This window comes from Maylandia zebra, linkage group LG2 (genome assembly GCF_041146795.1).
Source record: "Maylandia zebra isolate NMK-2024a linkage group LG2, Mzebra_GT3a, whole genome shotgun sequence".
Classification (NCBI taxonomy): domain Eukaryota; kingdom Metazoa; phylum Chordata; class Actinopteri; order Cichliformes; family Cichlidae; genus Maylandia; species Maylandia zebra.
The window spans coordinates 33,648,494-33,665,416 of record NC_135168.1 but is presented as its reverse complement, the minus strand read 5'-3'; the positions used below and the strand labels follow the sequence as shown (position 1 = coordinate 33,665,416).

At 40.5% G+C, this 16,923-nt stretch overlaps 1 protein-coding gene across 7 annotated transcripts in view; it reads left to right on the top strand.

Annotated features, from left to right (window-relative positions):
• The first annotated feature begins 14,986 nt into the window (after positions 1 to 14,986).
• The window catches only part of tenm2a (teneurin transmembrane protein 2a), a 216,847-nt gene continuing 214,910 nt past the window's right edge, over positions 14,987 to 16,923 (top strand). For all 7 annotated transcript variants that reach the window (XM_076891346.1, XM_076891339.1, XM_076891347.1 and 4 more), the window contains exon 1: positions 14,987 to 15,570. The gene's annotated coding sequence lies outside the window, so the exon portion shown is untranslated. The remainder of the gene's footprint in view (positions 15,571 to 16,923) is intronic.

The following is a 16,923-nucleotide window of genomic DNA, read 5'->3' as shown; positions in this document are numbered from 1 at the left end:
CAGGACTGGCATTGCTTAATGTTTAATAATGATAACAATCTTGATCTGACCCCCTACCTTCAGTTTGACCTCTCCTCTTTCTACCTTTATGTGAATTTATTCATAAAGGCACACAGTGATTTAACCAAAAACCAAATAGCTATGGCAAAGGCCTGAAAGAAGGGTAACAAGTTGAGGGAGAAAACACATCAAACACAGCAGTCTTCATTTACATTTTCATTTAATTTTCCTTTGGCCTGTAGCGCTGTGTACAGAATCAATCTTTCTAACTCCATTTCCAATATGTTACTGAGAGACAGCAGGAAGAGAGGGGAAGTATTGATTGACTGAGTGTTCATTGTGTCTTCTCACAAAGTGCGCACTTCATAAGCACGGCAATGAAATTGCTGTTTGTTTCCTTTTTCTGTGTCTTTATTTTATATGAAATAGTAATAATGGTTGTTTGATATGGCTGAGGTGTGACAGTCAATACACATCTCTTTGTCTTTCTGCATCTGACCGTTCACTCACTGAGCAGCCTTTCAGTCCTATCTTAGCAACTGTAACTAGGCACAATATCTCTGTCAAGGTCTGGAATTCTCCACATGTGGAGATGATGTGCATGAGAGCATCTTAAACATACATAATTTCTACCACAAGGGCTATCGCAATCAAACCAATTGAAGCTGTGGATTGAGGATGTCTTTAATTAACTGCAGCTACTGTAGCTGACGGAGATGAGTGGTGCTGTTTTTGTTTTTATTTTTAGTCACGCTTTTTACTGATACTTTCAACACCATAGAAATGATTTGTGTACAAAATGATAAGCTATGTAAAATGATCCACCACGGTCTCTTACAGTGATGTGACAAGCGTGGGCTGGGTCATGTGACAGAGGGCTATTTTGATCCAAATAAGGCACAAGTCTACAGTTTAAAGTTTAAAAGAGATGCATCCCCACACATATAGCATATTGCATTTCTAAAACAAAATTGCTGATATTGTTTTGATGACTTAATACCAAATGAGTTGCGTGGGAGTATTGATCCAGCTGTGTGGATCCAACAGGTCTTTGTATCTGTGTGGGGTAACAAGCATATTAATTAAGCTTTATGAGCATGTTTTACTTTGTGTGTTTTGTTGTGTGTACAAATAACACAGTAACAGCGCACATCATTATGCAGTATTTATTCAGTTTCCCCAGAGGTACACCTTTACATCGAATACAATTTCAGATTTAGTTTGTTTTGAAAACTAATGAATAATGTGGGATGTTGTAAGTAGAAAATTAGCAAAATATTTAAGATTAGACACTTTAATGGGGAAATTTTACATTGAATACATTTTTGGGGTTTTTTTATATAAATGATGTAATACTGAAAGCACACAAACACCAGAGGGTGGTTAAGTGTGTATTTAAAGCGAGGTAGAATTCTTAACAAGTCCAGCTTGCCCAGTAACGCCAAATGCACCTTATTTCATACAAGAGTTTGAGACCCTTAGGTTAACCCTAACCCATCATCATCAGCGTGACCCTAATGCTAACTAATTTTCTAACAGTAGCTACAAATAATAAAATGTAGAGTTGTATTTATAGGTGCCAAAATCCATAGTTGCTGAGCGGAAATGAAAAGCATGCTTCTTTTAAGCCTAAAATAAAAACTACTAATAATAGCCTTATTTTAAAAAATAAATGATTAAGAAGAAAAAAAACTACTAATGACGGAGGGGGAGGGATTTAGGGTGTCTAAAACTAATACTAAGCCATTGTACTACATTGTGGAGGTAAACAGAAAGGTGCCGTGCTACAGTTTAGTTTAGCCTTTCATGTGCATACCATAGTGTACATGATTAAAGACATCAGTATTAAGTCACGCAAAGCAAGAGTAAATAGTGGATAAGTCAGTAAAACTGCAGTGAGTATTCTGTGGCTTGTTGCAAACATAGATTTTTGTCTCTAGAGTTTTTGACATTAAAATAAAAATTCAGGCTGTCGGGTTCATTTGTCTTCAACTATCATTGGCAGCTGTGTATGCGATTCGCTGCTGCCACTGATGTTAGTTGCCAGTGTTTGTGTTAACTGAAAGCCTGACACTCATTCACACCTTCAGCTGGAAAGGTAGGCCAATGCGCCTCAGGACAAGTGCTCCATATACTTGCAGTATCTACTGAGATTCCAGTAGAGGAGGAGATACTCCTAATGGAGGTGTATATTAGGCAGCCAGCTGTCTGTTAGTGCAGCTCTGTGATTGATGGGAGGAGACACGCGCCATTTACTGGCCAAGCTGGAACTAGAAGGAATCTCCATCTTCTCCTTCACAGAAGTCACAAGATACTTCACAAAGAAAATTGGCCTATTTCCATGAAGGTAAGACCTGCTAAATTCAGCACCAGTCATGCAGCAATATAAGCAAGCACAAAGTGTGTGTGTGTGTGTGTGTGTGTGTGTGTGTGTGTGTGTGTGTGTGTGTGTGTGTGTGTGTGTGTGTGTGTGTGTGTGTGTGTGTGTGAGCAGTAATGAGAACCCAAACAAGGGCCATTGTTCAGGTACATAAATTGGTATTATTGCCAAGGTTCATAAATTGGCTTGCAAAAGAGTTTGCAGTGACTAGTTATACGATGCATCCATAACTGCGAGCACATTCACACATACAAAAATATGAACACAAACACTTTTTTGTAATTCCATCTGTCTCAGTTTACAGTTGAACTTCAGATAAATGTGCTGGAGATGCCTGTCAGTCACCGTGGCTGAAAAGCCACCTACTTAAGCGTTCAGATTTTTGTACTTGAATTTCCATAGCTTGTCAGCTTGGGTATGCTCCAGACATCCTACCCCCAAGTAGGTTGATGGATGTATGGATGGAAGCGAGTTTAATATGAAAACCATCGTTCTATATGAGAATAAAATGATCGTGCCAGATTTCTAAATTGGAATAAACAGAACAAGTCTATAAAGATAAAGTTTGTTCTCAAATAACAATAGCGCTCTTTGCCCGTGGGATCTTTTGTGTCTTATTTGCCAAATTGCTCTCTTTCAGAGAAAAAAAACAGGATCAGACTCTTGCATTACCACAAGTACTTTCATAGCTGACAGTGTGGCAGTTAATTAAATCACCATCTCGTTCTCTCATATGTATGCTGTCCTGTGTTTAAACAGAGTAAGTTTGTCTCTGTGACTGACATACAGCATTCTGTCACCCACCCATTCATCAAGCTCTTGTGAAAACAATGGGCTGTTTGGAGCCGGTCCTGCCATCCTTTCCAGTCCAGAGGGACATGGGAGCCAAAGACAGATGCTGTCTCATCTCTGCTAATTTGATTTCTGGTGTGTGCCTGTTGCAGTTACATGGACTGCACATTAATTGAGATCATGCAAATAAGAGAGGTTTAATTTACTTAATTATAGCTTTTGTCCCTCACAATATTTTTTCTTGTCCCTCTCTCCTTTCTTGGGTCCGTCAAATGAATGTGTCATCTTGGTTTTCCATTAATCAACATCCTACTTGAGAATGCTTTTAATCACTTGAGACAGTGTTTAGTATTGTTTGTTTTTATAATAATATAACAATGACAATAATACTAACTATTATTATTATTATTATTGTTATTATTAGATAAGTGGAAGAAAATGCATGGATTGGTAGTTCTGCTTTGGCACAACTGTCAAAAATATACAAAAGAGTAGAGATAATGTTATATTATAGACAGCCTTCTATATAAGGAATACGTGATTCTGCTGAATAAACTATTGAACTGTGATGTGATTAAAACTAGTTTGTGATCCTGAGCAGCAACCTTCGTGGCTCATCAAGTTGTTACTAATGTGTTCAGTACTGGTTAATGCGACTTTACGTGTTATTAGTCCTTCACTTGTCAGTAATGATGAGTGTGGTTGCTTGGGAAACCTTTATATCTTTTTCGAGAGGGTCCTTCTTCCAAATGGTTTTACTTTCCTGTGGAAGGTGCAAACCATCATGATAAGAAAAAAAAAAAAAGAAACACACATACCAAGTTATTCATTTATCCACTTTAACCATTCTGTTTGCGTTCATTTGACTGGCTGAAGTGGCACAAGTTCAGTTTGCTCAAGGTTTTGGAGGTGAAAGGAAACTGTCTTCAGGTAACTTCAAAGCTGATTTAGTTATATGTTGCAGACTCACCGGGAATTCAGGAATGGGTCGGTTTAGTTAAGAGCTTGAGGGTGTTTGAACTGCAAGAATCCCGGAGTGCATCATCCAGTCTCTGAGGTTAATGCTGAGCTAGCTGGTGATGGTCAGTAAATATTTCCAAGACACTGGCTGATGCCTTTTGAACCCCGGTGTCATGTTTTATGTTTGTTTGCATGCCTCGGGAGTCTGAGGGTATTTTCAGACAGTCTGAGCATGCTGACGTGCTCTGATGTTTTCAGTTTGAACAAATGGAAGCAGCAGTTTGAAAGTAATATGACTTATTTCACATTTAGCACAAATAGAACATATTTCATTTGGTACTGGTAAATTTTAAAAAATGTTTTAGAATTGTCTGGAATTCATGGAAAAATTATAATGTTAATCATTGTGATGAGCTCCTTTAATTGCTTAAGGTGATTTTGTTTAGCCAGTGTTGTGTTTTCAGAACTATGTAAGGATGTGCTTGGTCCTGAGCAGAGGCAAGTACCAATACTTTGTTACTGTACTTAAGTACAATTTTCAGTTATTTATACTTTACTTAAGTGTTTTTTCTTCTGACCACTTTTTTCCTTTTACTCCATACACGTTTAAACAAATATCTCTACTTTCTACTCCTTACATTTTCAAAACAGACTCGTTACTTTTGTGTTTGGGTCGAGTTATTATTTCGTCACTAGGAGCCTCCAAACATCAAAGCGATATGAAACACATGGAAGGAAGTCCTGTTCGCATAAAAAGAGATGACGATTGTCAAAGTCGGGGGTTAAACGTGGGACGGCTTTTTTTGTTTTTGTTGTTTGTTTGTTTTGGTTTGGGGTTTTTTGCCACAACGACTACATACATAGTTGTGGTTGCGGTACTTCCGCATCTAGCTACCCCTACGGAAGAGGAGCATAAAGGGAGTGACTTTTTTAGTAGCAGGTAATTTCAAATGCAACGTTTCTATCAGTTCAACAAACATCAGCAAACACAGAGACTGTTTGTGAGCAGTTTGTCGCACAGTGTGTTGCTAGCTAAAGGTCCAGCTGCTGTATTTCACAGGGGGAGAAAAGAAGGAGAGCTAACTTCACTCAGAGATGGAGAAAGATAAGAAAGAAGAAGAGAGGGTAAATTTAAAGGTAAGGACTGCTGTTTGATCAACTGTAATTGTAAAGCTTATGTAAGTCCTCAATATCTCATTTTAAATCCGATATTGTGCATCTGACATTATGTTTTATTATATTGTGAAACATGCTGAAAAACAAACAGAGGTAGACTAACTGTTATTTAAAGGTTGCATTTTAGTGAAGGATGAACTGGTTAGTTTCCTGTACTGTGATGGATTTAAAGCAAAGAACAGTGTGTGAATGGTGCCCAGTGGCTGTGGTTGCATGGTCAGACTTAGGTCACATCAATTGTAGCAGAGACTCATGAATTCTATCTGAAAATGCTGAGATCCATTCACTAACTTTATACCGTTTAGAAAAAACACAGGATAAAGAGTGTACTGTCAGTGTAGAGGATGGACAACCAATGAAACATCTGCTGACATCTGGTTTAATTAAGTGGTCTACAGCCACAAAGAGCAGCAGGTCAACTGATCACAGCCTGCACATTAAGAAAATCTACTGGAGCTCTCAAAATAAATTATTGTGAGTTATGATTCTTTTCCCCACACTGAGCCATTGCAACCAATTTTAGGGTTCCTCCACCTGCTGAATCCACTTTAACCCCTGACTATACAAATTTTACTGTTTAGAGGCAGGGTGGGAGGGGTCTCCTGGGACTCCTCCCACATTACACAGTGTAAATTGAGTTTGAAATATGCTGGGAGATTTGACTGAATGTACACAAATTGTAACTCAGCTTAATTTGCAAACACCCAGTGCAGTGGTTTAGTGCAGTTATGTGGTGATTAGTACTGTTGATTCATAACCAAAAAGCTCCAGGTTTGAATCCACTGGCTGGAAGGGCATTCTCTCCCTATGCCACTCTTGGTTCCCTCCGGGTCCCACAGATTCCTCCCACAATCCAAAGAAATGCATGGATTAGGTTAATTGGTGATTCTAAATTGGCAGTGGGTGTGAAGGTGAGTGTGAATGGTTGTCTCTATGTGTTAGCCCTGCGATAGATTGGCAACCCTTCCAGGGTATATCCCACCTCTCACCATATGACAGCTGGGATAGGCTCCAACAGCCCTGTGACACAGATCTGGATGGATAGATGGATGGATGATGTAACCAAGCATTTTCATTAAGGTCTGATCTTAAAAGAAATTCTAATATGATGTTTATAGCTGACGTGCATTTACGTTAAATCCAACTGGAGTTGAACTAAAAACTGTAGCGTTGATGCTTTGGAACAGTTGCAAGAAAACTGACACAGAGCAGCCTATATATCAGATGACTGCAGATTTGCTTAAAAAAGAGCATTTTGTTTCATTGTAATTAGTTTAATTCTGTCAGGCCTATCTTTAACCCTGCACTAATCAACATTGCAACATTGTGAGCTGTCTTTGAAGCCAGTTCTGTACAATAAGAGAATGAAGGCAGCATATGCTCCTGGAGTTTTTGCTGTTGTTTTGAAATCTCACCTTGGCAGAGTGAGAATAGTGTTTTACCCCGTTTGTTGCAGAATGTGCCAGGAAATGGTAATATGGCAGACAAAAGTGTCAAAATAAATTATACATCTCTCCAAGACACACATATCATATCTGAATACATTATCACAACACAACCTGACTATGATTCAGTGTGTATTTTTATACCGATGTACTGATTTTAGGAGCTGCGCGGTATCTGTGTCGAGGAGGCACCTGCAGATAACTGCTATCCATTCCAGACATAATAACATGAAATAGCAGAGGCTGAACTCTGATCCAGGTGAAAGTTGAGGAGTATCAAAAGCAATATCTCAAAGATGGCCACAGCTTCACTTTAGAAACATCTGTTTATTGCCGTCCAGCCCCCCTCCCTCCTGTGCAGTCGCTTCAGTGTACCTCGAAACAAGTCTTGAGCAAACATCAGCTGTCTCATGGGGCTAAAGGGGTCCTCTGCATGCCACGTCTCTGCAACTTTGTCGAAGCATTACCACGGGTGAAACTATCACCAACTGTTGCTAGCAAGCAATATCAGTCACATCAGCAGCATCGTCAGGCATTAACGATTTTTATTCAAAAACAGGTTAACTATTGTTATTTGGCAGCAATTATACAGCCTGTCATCAGGCCAAGTGTGTAGAATAAACACATCATTTCCCACCTATAGAGCAAGTGTGCTGTGGCTGAAACCCCCCCCCCCCCAAACAAACACACACACACACACACACACATGCATGCACACCACCACCCACCCCTGCCTCCTCCACTTCTTTCCCCTTGAGTGAATCTGATAAAATTAATTGAAAAGAAAAGCAAGTAGCATCCTAAGGCAGTGTTATTGTTATTATTATAATTAGCAAACGTGGCGTGGCCCTCTGTCTCTGTGGCCTGTTAGCTCAGGGCCTAAAGCCTCTAATGAGGTGGCAGTCATGTGGCGTCAGCTCCACTTTGAAAGAGCAGTGCAGACAAAGCAGAAGGAGCTCATCACCATATCTTTGTGGGCCTGTGCGTGTGTGCATTTGCGTGTATATGCAGACAGAGTGCAAAACGGGGGCCCTGATAGCATTCGGTTGTGGTCAAGAATAAAGCGGACACCATCGACAAAAAGCATTCCAGTCCGTTAATGCACCGTTTGGATTTTTTTTTTTTAGTTCTGCTGCCTTGTTTACCCATATACTGCTAAAAGCATGGTCATTCATTATTTCAAAATGAACCTATAAAAAGCATAAAATTGGATTTATTTTAATAGGAAGTCAACAATTACTGTCTAGACACGAGTGAAAAATGAACAGTGTAGTCACTGGAAGCAGAGATAATTGCCTAGATCATCACATCATTACATCATCCAGGCATAAACATCTAAACATGAGTGAGCTTTAACTATACAGTAAGTTGGGAAAGATTTGTATCATTAATCTTGCTTTATGCTTGTTTCTGGGATTGGAACAGAAAATATGTTATCACTCTGTTGATACAATCTAGAGGAAAGCTCTGTTCTAGTTAGTGCTCCAATCCCTTTCCCTTGTACATCCCACATATTTTCTCACAACTCATCAAAACAAAGAGACGTTCTCGCTGTTTGTTTGTTCTTGTGTTGCATCATGGAAATACAAATTTGAGCTGTTTGCACAGAGAGCAGAAAAAGACTTTTATTTTTGCGGAGTAACATTTACTGCCATTTATGGCTGTTTCACAGTGTTTGTAGTAGCTCCACTGTGGATTTGAACCATGGACCTTGATATCACTATGTGATTCTTCACACAGTGTGTGAGCTAAGATCAAACTTTGTCTTTTATATGAAATAATAGTGGCTGAAAATGTTGCATTGTGGTGTTTCTTGGGTGTCAGATGTGCAGTCTATTCATGCAGACACAACAAAGCGCAATGTGCCAACGCTTTGGTATACAATCGCAACCCCCAAAAGAGTTAGCAATGTAGATAAAAACTGAATGTAATGATTTGCAAATCTAAGAAAGACAAAACAGTAAAAAGCAGCATTTTATTTACAATAGAACATAAAAAGATATCATATCATTACATGAGACCATAAAATGTATTTTATACCATCCCCTCTTCTTCTAACAGCAATTATCCTGCTGAAATGTCCAATGTCTTCCCTGAAAAAAGATGCTGTCTGGATGGGAGCGTGTAAACCTGTATATATATATATACCTTTCAGCATTGATGGTGCCTTTCCAGATGTGCAAGCTGCCAAATCCATAGGTACAGATGCACCCCTATACAATCAGAGATGCAGGCTTTTGAACCGAGCAGTGATAACAAGCCAAACGATCCCTCTCTTCTTAATCTTTAACCTGGAGCATGAGGCATTGATGATTTTCAAATAAGAATTTAAAATTTCAGAACAGAAGAGTTTTTGACTTTGTCTCGGTCCATTATAAATGAGCTGTGTCCCAGAGAAGACGGTAGATCATGTTCACATATGGCTTCTTTTTTACGTGATCGAGCTTTAATCTGCATTTGTGGGTGCCACAGTGATCTGTGTTCTTCTCAGACATTGATTTCTGGAAATGTTCTGACATTTCATGACAGAACCATGCCTGTTTTTAATGAAGTGTCGTAATACGTCCAGTATTGATTTCCAGCCTTTTCCTTTGTGCACAGAGATTTACCCAGATTTTCACAATCTTTTGACGATATCATGTCATGATGAAATTTCCAAACTCTTAAGAAACATTAGATTCATATTGTAGACAGATTTTTTTTTCTTTTGCAGATTGGTGTCTTTACTTCTGAGAAACTCTAGCTCTCTAAGATGCTCTTTTTTTTATATACCCAATCATGTCACCGACCTGTTGCCAATTAACCTAATTAGATGCACATACTTTTCCAACCTTTTGTTTGCCCCTGTCCCAACTTTTTTTCAGATGTGGTGCTGCCATCAAATTCAAAATGAGCTGCTAATGAAACAGTAAACATGTCTAAACATTTGACCAATGTTCTACGCTTTATTGTAAATAAAATCGGGTCTGTGTTTTTTTAAATTGGGTTTTAGATTGCCAGGTATTATTCATGTCTGACAGCAGACAACAGCAAAAAGTAATGTTTTTTGATGTTTTTATGAAATAAGTTTCTTTCTGTTTCTTATCAGTAGTGATTGAAAAAAAAGGCGCAGCTGTATTTATGAGAAGTTGAAAACATATATTTTGAATATACAAAGAAAATCAAACAGACACAGTGAAGAAAACAATGTATAAGGTTTCCAGGGTGACTAAGCAACAGAGTGCGAACTGTAGAGATAATAATGTTTTATTTTATCCTGTATCTCAGCTCATGTTGAGATATTGACTTAGCAGTTTAGCTAGTTTTCTTAGGACTAGATTAAGCTGCTGCCTCTAACTATAGTTATGAATCCAAGATCTGGATTCATAAAAACTGCAAACTGTTTTCATGGAGATTATATATATATATATATATATATATATATATATATATATTTTTTTTTTTTTTTTAATGGCATTGTTTTAAAACAGATTTCAGTCTTAACTACATTTAAATTCAATGTTAGAAGATAATGACTGTGTTTCTTCTTAAGGCAATAGACCTCACTGTTTCATATTGTCAAAATATTTCGTTAAGCAGCATATTTTTCTTATGTATGTAATAGAAAAGGAAATGAATGTATTTATTATATGCGAATGTGCGATAGTGCTAAATTGTTTATCGAGCAAGCTTAGAAATGAAATCAAATTGGCAAATAACTGGCCGAGAGTGAATCTTCGTTAAACTGGTCCAGCTCATAATTAGTCATTAACACTGGAAAAAGAAAAAGGTTGAACTTGGGTGTAACCCCAGGTCCTCCCAGCTGAGATCACAGGCTGATGTTCGGCAGGAGGCAGGCTGTTTCGCCTTGAGCTGAGACTTAGCACTAAAATTCAGGGGCGCACGCAGCTGTCAGAGGCCTTGATTGGTGGAAAAATGTACCAGTCATATAACCAAAAGTGAGCCCTTGCGGAGGTCTTTGAATGCAGTTTGCTGCCACACAGAAGTGTTTAGTTTCTCTGAGCCATCATGGGAAATTGCTGAGTAAAAATAAGTGGGTGTGTGTTCATGCGCACATATATACATGGTGAAGTAGAGGGGGAGACTCAATTAAAAACCAGCTGTGCCCTATTCCTCTGTAAGCCCTCCAGCATTCCTCACCCTCCTCCTCTCATGTCTTACCCACCATCTCCTCCTTCTCCAGTACCCCCTGCCACAAACCCCCCGCTGCACTGTAAGCTGCCTGTAAGCTTCTTGACTCATGCTGATGGATCTAATGCTTCCCCCGAAAACACGCCGGCACGCATTTGAATGTGCAGACATGTGTGCACACATGGACATAATGAAACATGCAAACATAAAACAGCATAGCCTGCCCCTCAAATACACAGTATATGCTCATTTGCACCCCCCCGCTACTCGACGTAATTACAGCAGACTTGTGTGCCAATCCGAACGGGCTCCTTTCCATTCTCTCCAAGTCCCCGATGTACCTGTTACTGCCTCACATCAGCCAGCTCCCAGTGGCACTTGCGGTATTGAGGGTGAGATGAGAGAAAAAGAGAAATGGTTGGGAGCAGAAATACAAAGTCACAGCCTTTTGTTACTGAAGAGACAAACAAATAGACAGGCGCTGGAGAAACAGACTGAAAGGAATGCCCAAAAGCCTGTTAATATGGACTTTAATAACCAGCTTTATTTTGTGCAGCAAAGGTTATTCTGAGCGCAAATTGGATAAAGAAACTGTGTGTCTAACACCCATTACTGCTGCTTTTTTCTCAAATTTGTTAACTCAGAGCCCATCAGGTTTTCTTCATCCTTTTCATGCTGTTTTGAATAGTTATAACTTATGAGCTATATTACTGCTGTATCGAGAAAGGCACAGTTAATATAGCTTAATAAGGGTCTATCCAGAGGGCAGGAATAGTGCTTAGCCAGCTAATCAGTGGTAATTCTATAAGTTCAGGTCCTTTAATTAGCTCATTTGCATTTTGAAAATTAATCAGATTGATTATATAATTAACAGTGCAATGCATCTTCTTCATTGTGTTTGTAAGGCACACGTTTTCACGTGCAGTTCGTATTGAGAGTTAACCCTTATGGATGTAGATGTGACTGATGGTGATATATCTATTGGACAGAACTCATTGCACAAGGTTAAATAGAACCCCTGACACTATGCAGTCTGTAATAGCAGAGATAGCATTAGGAACACAATTCACAGTCAGAGCGCTGTAAGGCTCATGGACCCTGGGCATTGGCTATAAGCATTAAGTTTTGATAGGTTGTAATAGCCTGTGCTAATATTGGCTCATGATAGGGAAAGGTCAACTAACTCATCTACACGTATAGCATGTGACAACTGGCCTCGGGATTATTTTTTTCCTCATTTGAGCAAGTCTCAAGCAACACATTCATCCACGGGTCAGATTGTGTGCCTCACTGTTTCTAATTACGGGGTAAGGCAGAAGGATGGGACAGAAGGCTAGGTACCGAAAAGGCTACGAAATGCAGTGCAACCCCCTTTTGAGATTAAGGATGGCAGTTTGCAGCAAGTGTGCAAGGCATTAACTAGTCTTAGATTAAAGAAGGAGTTTCTGGGTGGCTGAGGCCTTTCTCAGTGTCTGCATGCACTACACACTGTTGCTTTGTGCGCGTTCTAGGATTGATCACCAACCTTCCTGAGAAGGACCCACACATCTCGTCCCATTTAATCTCAGATAGTCTACATTAGAATAACATTAGAATAAACATTTTTAAACATTTTTTTAATTAATAAATGGATGGACAGTCTGGCCTCTTGTCTGCTGCTAATGTGAGACTCTTAATAATTTTCATAATCATGGCCAATTAAACACAGATGTTAGGTACAATTAGCATTTATTTTTAGGTCGTTCGTGACAATTTGCTAAAATTAGCATTTCTGCGGGCTTAATTCATGCTTCGTCAACAGGTGTTTGATTAATTGCCCGTTGTTTTGTTGCCAAGTGTAGCCTGTGTTTGTTTGTGTCTGTGTCAATCTATGCGAGGCTCACGCTTGTGTTTTAGAGTGCAGGAGTGAGGTCCTTTTGGCAGAAGTTGTGACATTATCAGCAAAGCATTAAGATTGAATGTGGGTCACAGTTAGGAGTGAGATGAAGGCTTGGGGTTAGTCACGTTGAGGTTAAGGTTGAGTATATATGCAAAGGAGCTGCACAAACTTGTCTGTGTTTATGTCTCTGTATGCATACGTACACGTGTGAGAGCGGCCAAATGAGGGAGGATGTTTACGTGGCGAGAGTTAGGCAAGACAACCACCGAGAATCGGGTTTTCACACTAACTTATTTTGTGCAACTTTAAATACTAACTAAAAAAACAACAATACTTAAAAACTAGCTTACTCAGAAACTAGAAACAATATCTCTTCATTGTTTGGATTTGTAGGGGAAGACCAATTTACTTAATACTGACAGAAAATTGGAAGCGAGTAAAGACAAGAGGATGGAGGATTTCCACAACTGATCCTGCTTTGTGGCAGGGCCGTAAGCAGAAGCTCGAATTAAAAAGAAAAACCATGAGCAAAATGCTCGTGAGCAAGTGTGTGGTTTTAGCTTCTGGTTGATCTAATCTGGGGTTTATTCACTGGCCAGTCTCTGCATCTCGCTGGCTAAGTGTTGGCCTATTATAGGACATATTAGGGCTAATCTCTAGGTGTGTCCATATGCAAGGACTTAAGTGCAGATGGATAGAAAGGACTGATTTAATACTGCTGACATCACTGCTTTTAAGTCCACACTAACACCCTGCAAAATCAGAAGGAAAGGTGGGGGTGTGCCTCTGTGTTTTTTTGGGGTTTTTTTTTTTACCATTATGATAATATGTGGTCTTCTGGTTTGTGTCTTTTACTTTAAAGAAACAAAGATGTGGATGCAACCATAGAAAGCAATCATACACTGTTGTCAACAAACTAGTGCTGCCTTGCTATATCTTAATGTAGCTAAGCTCATTAGCCTCAAGAAAACAAAACTCCACATTGGACAGTATGAGACAAATAAAAATCCCTGGACAAAGCTGCACCTGCATGATTAAGAATGGGTACCATGAGCCCAAGTCAAAGCTTTCTATTTTTTTTTTTTTTTTTAGGTTATCACTTGGGGACTTTAAAATGGTTCAGTACGCCGTCCTACCCTCATCTGCATTTTTCATCTTGTACTGCACCTGTGTTACCCACTAGAGATCCAGTGATTCCTTCCTCGTTCCTTTTACCCTTCGCTCTGAATTCAACCAAGCCATCTGTGAATTCAAACCCATTTGCAGTTTTGTTAAATTTTACTTACGCTATAAGTGGACACCTTTGTCCCAATCAATATACCAGTTGTGTGCAGGTTGATGGATTGCCAAAGCCAAAAAACAAGAAGAAAATGAAAGAGTAAAATAAATAAATAAATAAAGCAGAAAGTGGGAGGTTTATGTCCCCTGCCAATCCCCAGTTATGCATAAAAATGCCTCTGAAATGAAATCTTTATCAAAAGAGCCACAAGGTTCTCCTTACAAGGTGTTTTCAAATAAGCAGGCGTTATTATCATACCTCCATTGGGAAATATGCATTTACAGCTCGGAGAGTGAGAGGCAATAGGGTAACTGTTAACAATGTTTTCCCTAGTTATGGTGCATAATTGCATGCTTCTATTATTGCACCTTTCTATTGCTGCTAATACGGAGAAAGCCCATTAGGCAGTGTGCTAATGTGAACAGTAGCCTGCAGTGCAGTGGGTGCACTGTTTAAAAAGAGATGCTTGAGGACCACTGTAATGAGCACCAGGCCCTGGAAAGAAGGCACTAACACCAAAAGCGGGCATGTGTAAGTTTCCTGAAAAATGCACTGAGATTCAATTTTTGCTTGTTAGGCTGTAAATACATGTGGCAATGTAGCTGCTGCCGCTGCCTCTCGTGAAATTGTCCCATTATGTCCTCAAGTAATCATATATTAATACTGAGTGGAATATGCATTTTTCGAATAAATCCTACACCATGTTAAATATGTTTTAAAGTGACAATAATATGTAAATAGATTTAGATTAATAGAGGAAGTGCCCTCAATTGTGATCTGCTATTCAACATAGCATAGTTCAACATTTGGGATTCAGATGGTTTAATCGCTGTCACTGCTGATCCCCTGCATCTCATCTCGTAGTGCTGCAGCTGTGGCTGTAACAGCCTACTGTGGATTACTCTTCGGCATGCGCTGATAATGACCACTGACTTTGGCTGGGCCGTGAACGCGCGCTCCGCGAGCCACGGTCATTTCTCTATACCGTGTGTGTGAATGGTCGCTCCCTGGGTGCCGCTGCGCGCAGCCTTTATCGATCGGCCGTGGTTCAGTGTTCAGAGCATGCCCGCTCGCCCCGCCGTTTCTCGGGTCCGAAGAGAAGCAACGGAAGACGTGCCGTTTGCGCACAGCCGTATTCATCCGGTTTTGGTCCATTTTGGGGGTTTGCTTTTTTTCTTTTCCCCCCCTTTTTTTGCCAGTCAGCACTGTTTGCCTGTAACGACCACCAGCGCTGAACGGATGGTTCCGTTTGATTCCACGATTTTGGTGAGATGCTGAACTGGAGGCTCCTTGCCTGCCCTCTCTATCAGCTCATCCCCTCGTGCTGTCATCTCACTTCGCGTTCAATAGCGGCTTGACAGGATAGTCAGGGCAAAAACAAACAAACAAAACAAGAAAAAAGAGCGAGAGAGAAGCATGCAATAAACAAGTGTCAAGTAGCTTCGGGCTGGTTCGGTTGGAGGGAAGGAAAAAGTTCAAGTTGAAGAAGGAGGATTATGCAGTGAGTGCCGCACGTAACTATAAACAGGTACGTGATATTTTGCAATGTATTCCTGTGGAAACGATGCTGCTGATTAACCCGCCAGCTTCTGTGACCGAGCAGCACGTGTGTGTGTGTGTGTGTGTGTGTGTGTGTGTGTGTGTGTGTGTGTGTGTGTGTGTGTGACATGCACAGTCATATCTTGTGGCAAGTAGGAAGGGGAGGAGGGCAGCGCAGAGCGATGACATTGAGGTGCCTTTTATCCGAATATCATTCTGTAGTCCTCATGCGAGCCCTTGACGCTTGGCTGACATTGGTGATCGGGGTCATCTCCCGCGACTGCAGTGTCGTTCACGTGCCATGCGTAGAGACGTCCAAAAAATATAGTCCCGTCAATAATGACCTTATTAATTGCGGTGGACTTTTTGTGGCGTGAGAGGTTTCCACATGGCGATTCTGCGCTGCATATTTTTTTTAAAGAAATGTATTAACCCTAAAAGAGTCAGGGTGGACTGCGAGACCCCGCCGTGACTCGTGATGAAGAGCTCCTGTCCGACGCGTTTATGGCTGCCGCAGCGCAGCATCCTCTTTTCAGCGATCCCCGTAACGTGCATGAGAAAGTAACCTAAGTGAGTGCCCTTCGAAAAGAAACCAAAATCACGCTTTCAGTTCATAATAACAAACATGGAGCTGCTGGAGGGCTTTAATTGGCTGCTTGACTTGTCATTGCCTCTTGCCTCCCCTCCTCGGGACGGCAGCAACGATGCATTCCTCTCTTCTGTCTTGTGCACTGCACTTTATTCAGCTTTTTTCATTCATATTTATTCTGCTTGCTTGGTATTATATCAGAGGTGAGGGCAGAGGAAGTGTGAGCTTTCTTCTTCTGCTGCTGTTTTTGGTGATGTGCTCATGCACAGGATAGCTGCCCCCCTTCAAGCTGCAGCAGAACATAACAGTGTAGGACACACAGGAATGAGCATGAGTGAGACTTTTAGTTAAGGATTTCAGGCACGAAGTTTAAGGATGAATAAGGAAAACTTTTAAAGTCAGTTGTGTATCAAGCAGGGTGGCGAGGGATATGAGGCCCACACACCAGCTGTATATCCCAGAGCCTGGCAGTCATCGGCACCTTATGACATGAAACACACACGCAGACACACACACACACATGCCGAGAAGATCTTGGTGATGAGACGCACTGTTGAGATTCACACTTCAATCTAACTGGTACAGTTTCTCTCTGCGGCCCTGCTATCTCCTCCTCCACCTTTTTAGCTCTCTTCAAGCCCGCCTGCGTCTGTGTGATTTCTGACGCTCTTTGATCTCTCTCCCGCTTTCCATTCCTCCATCTTGAGCTTTTGACAGGGGCGTAGAAATCAAAAAGGAAGCAAAGCCCTCAGA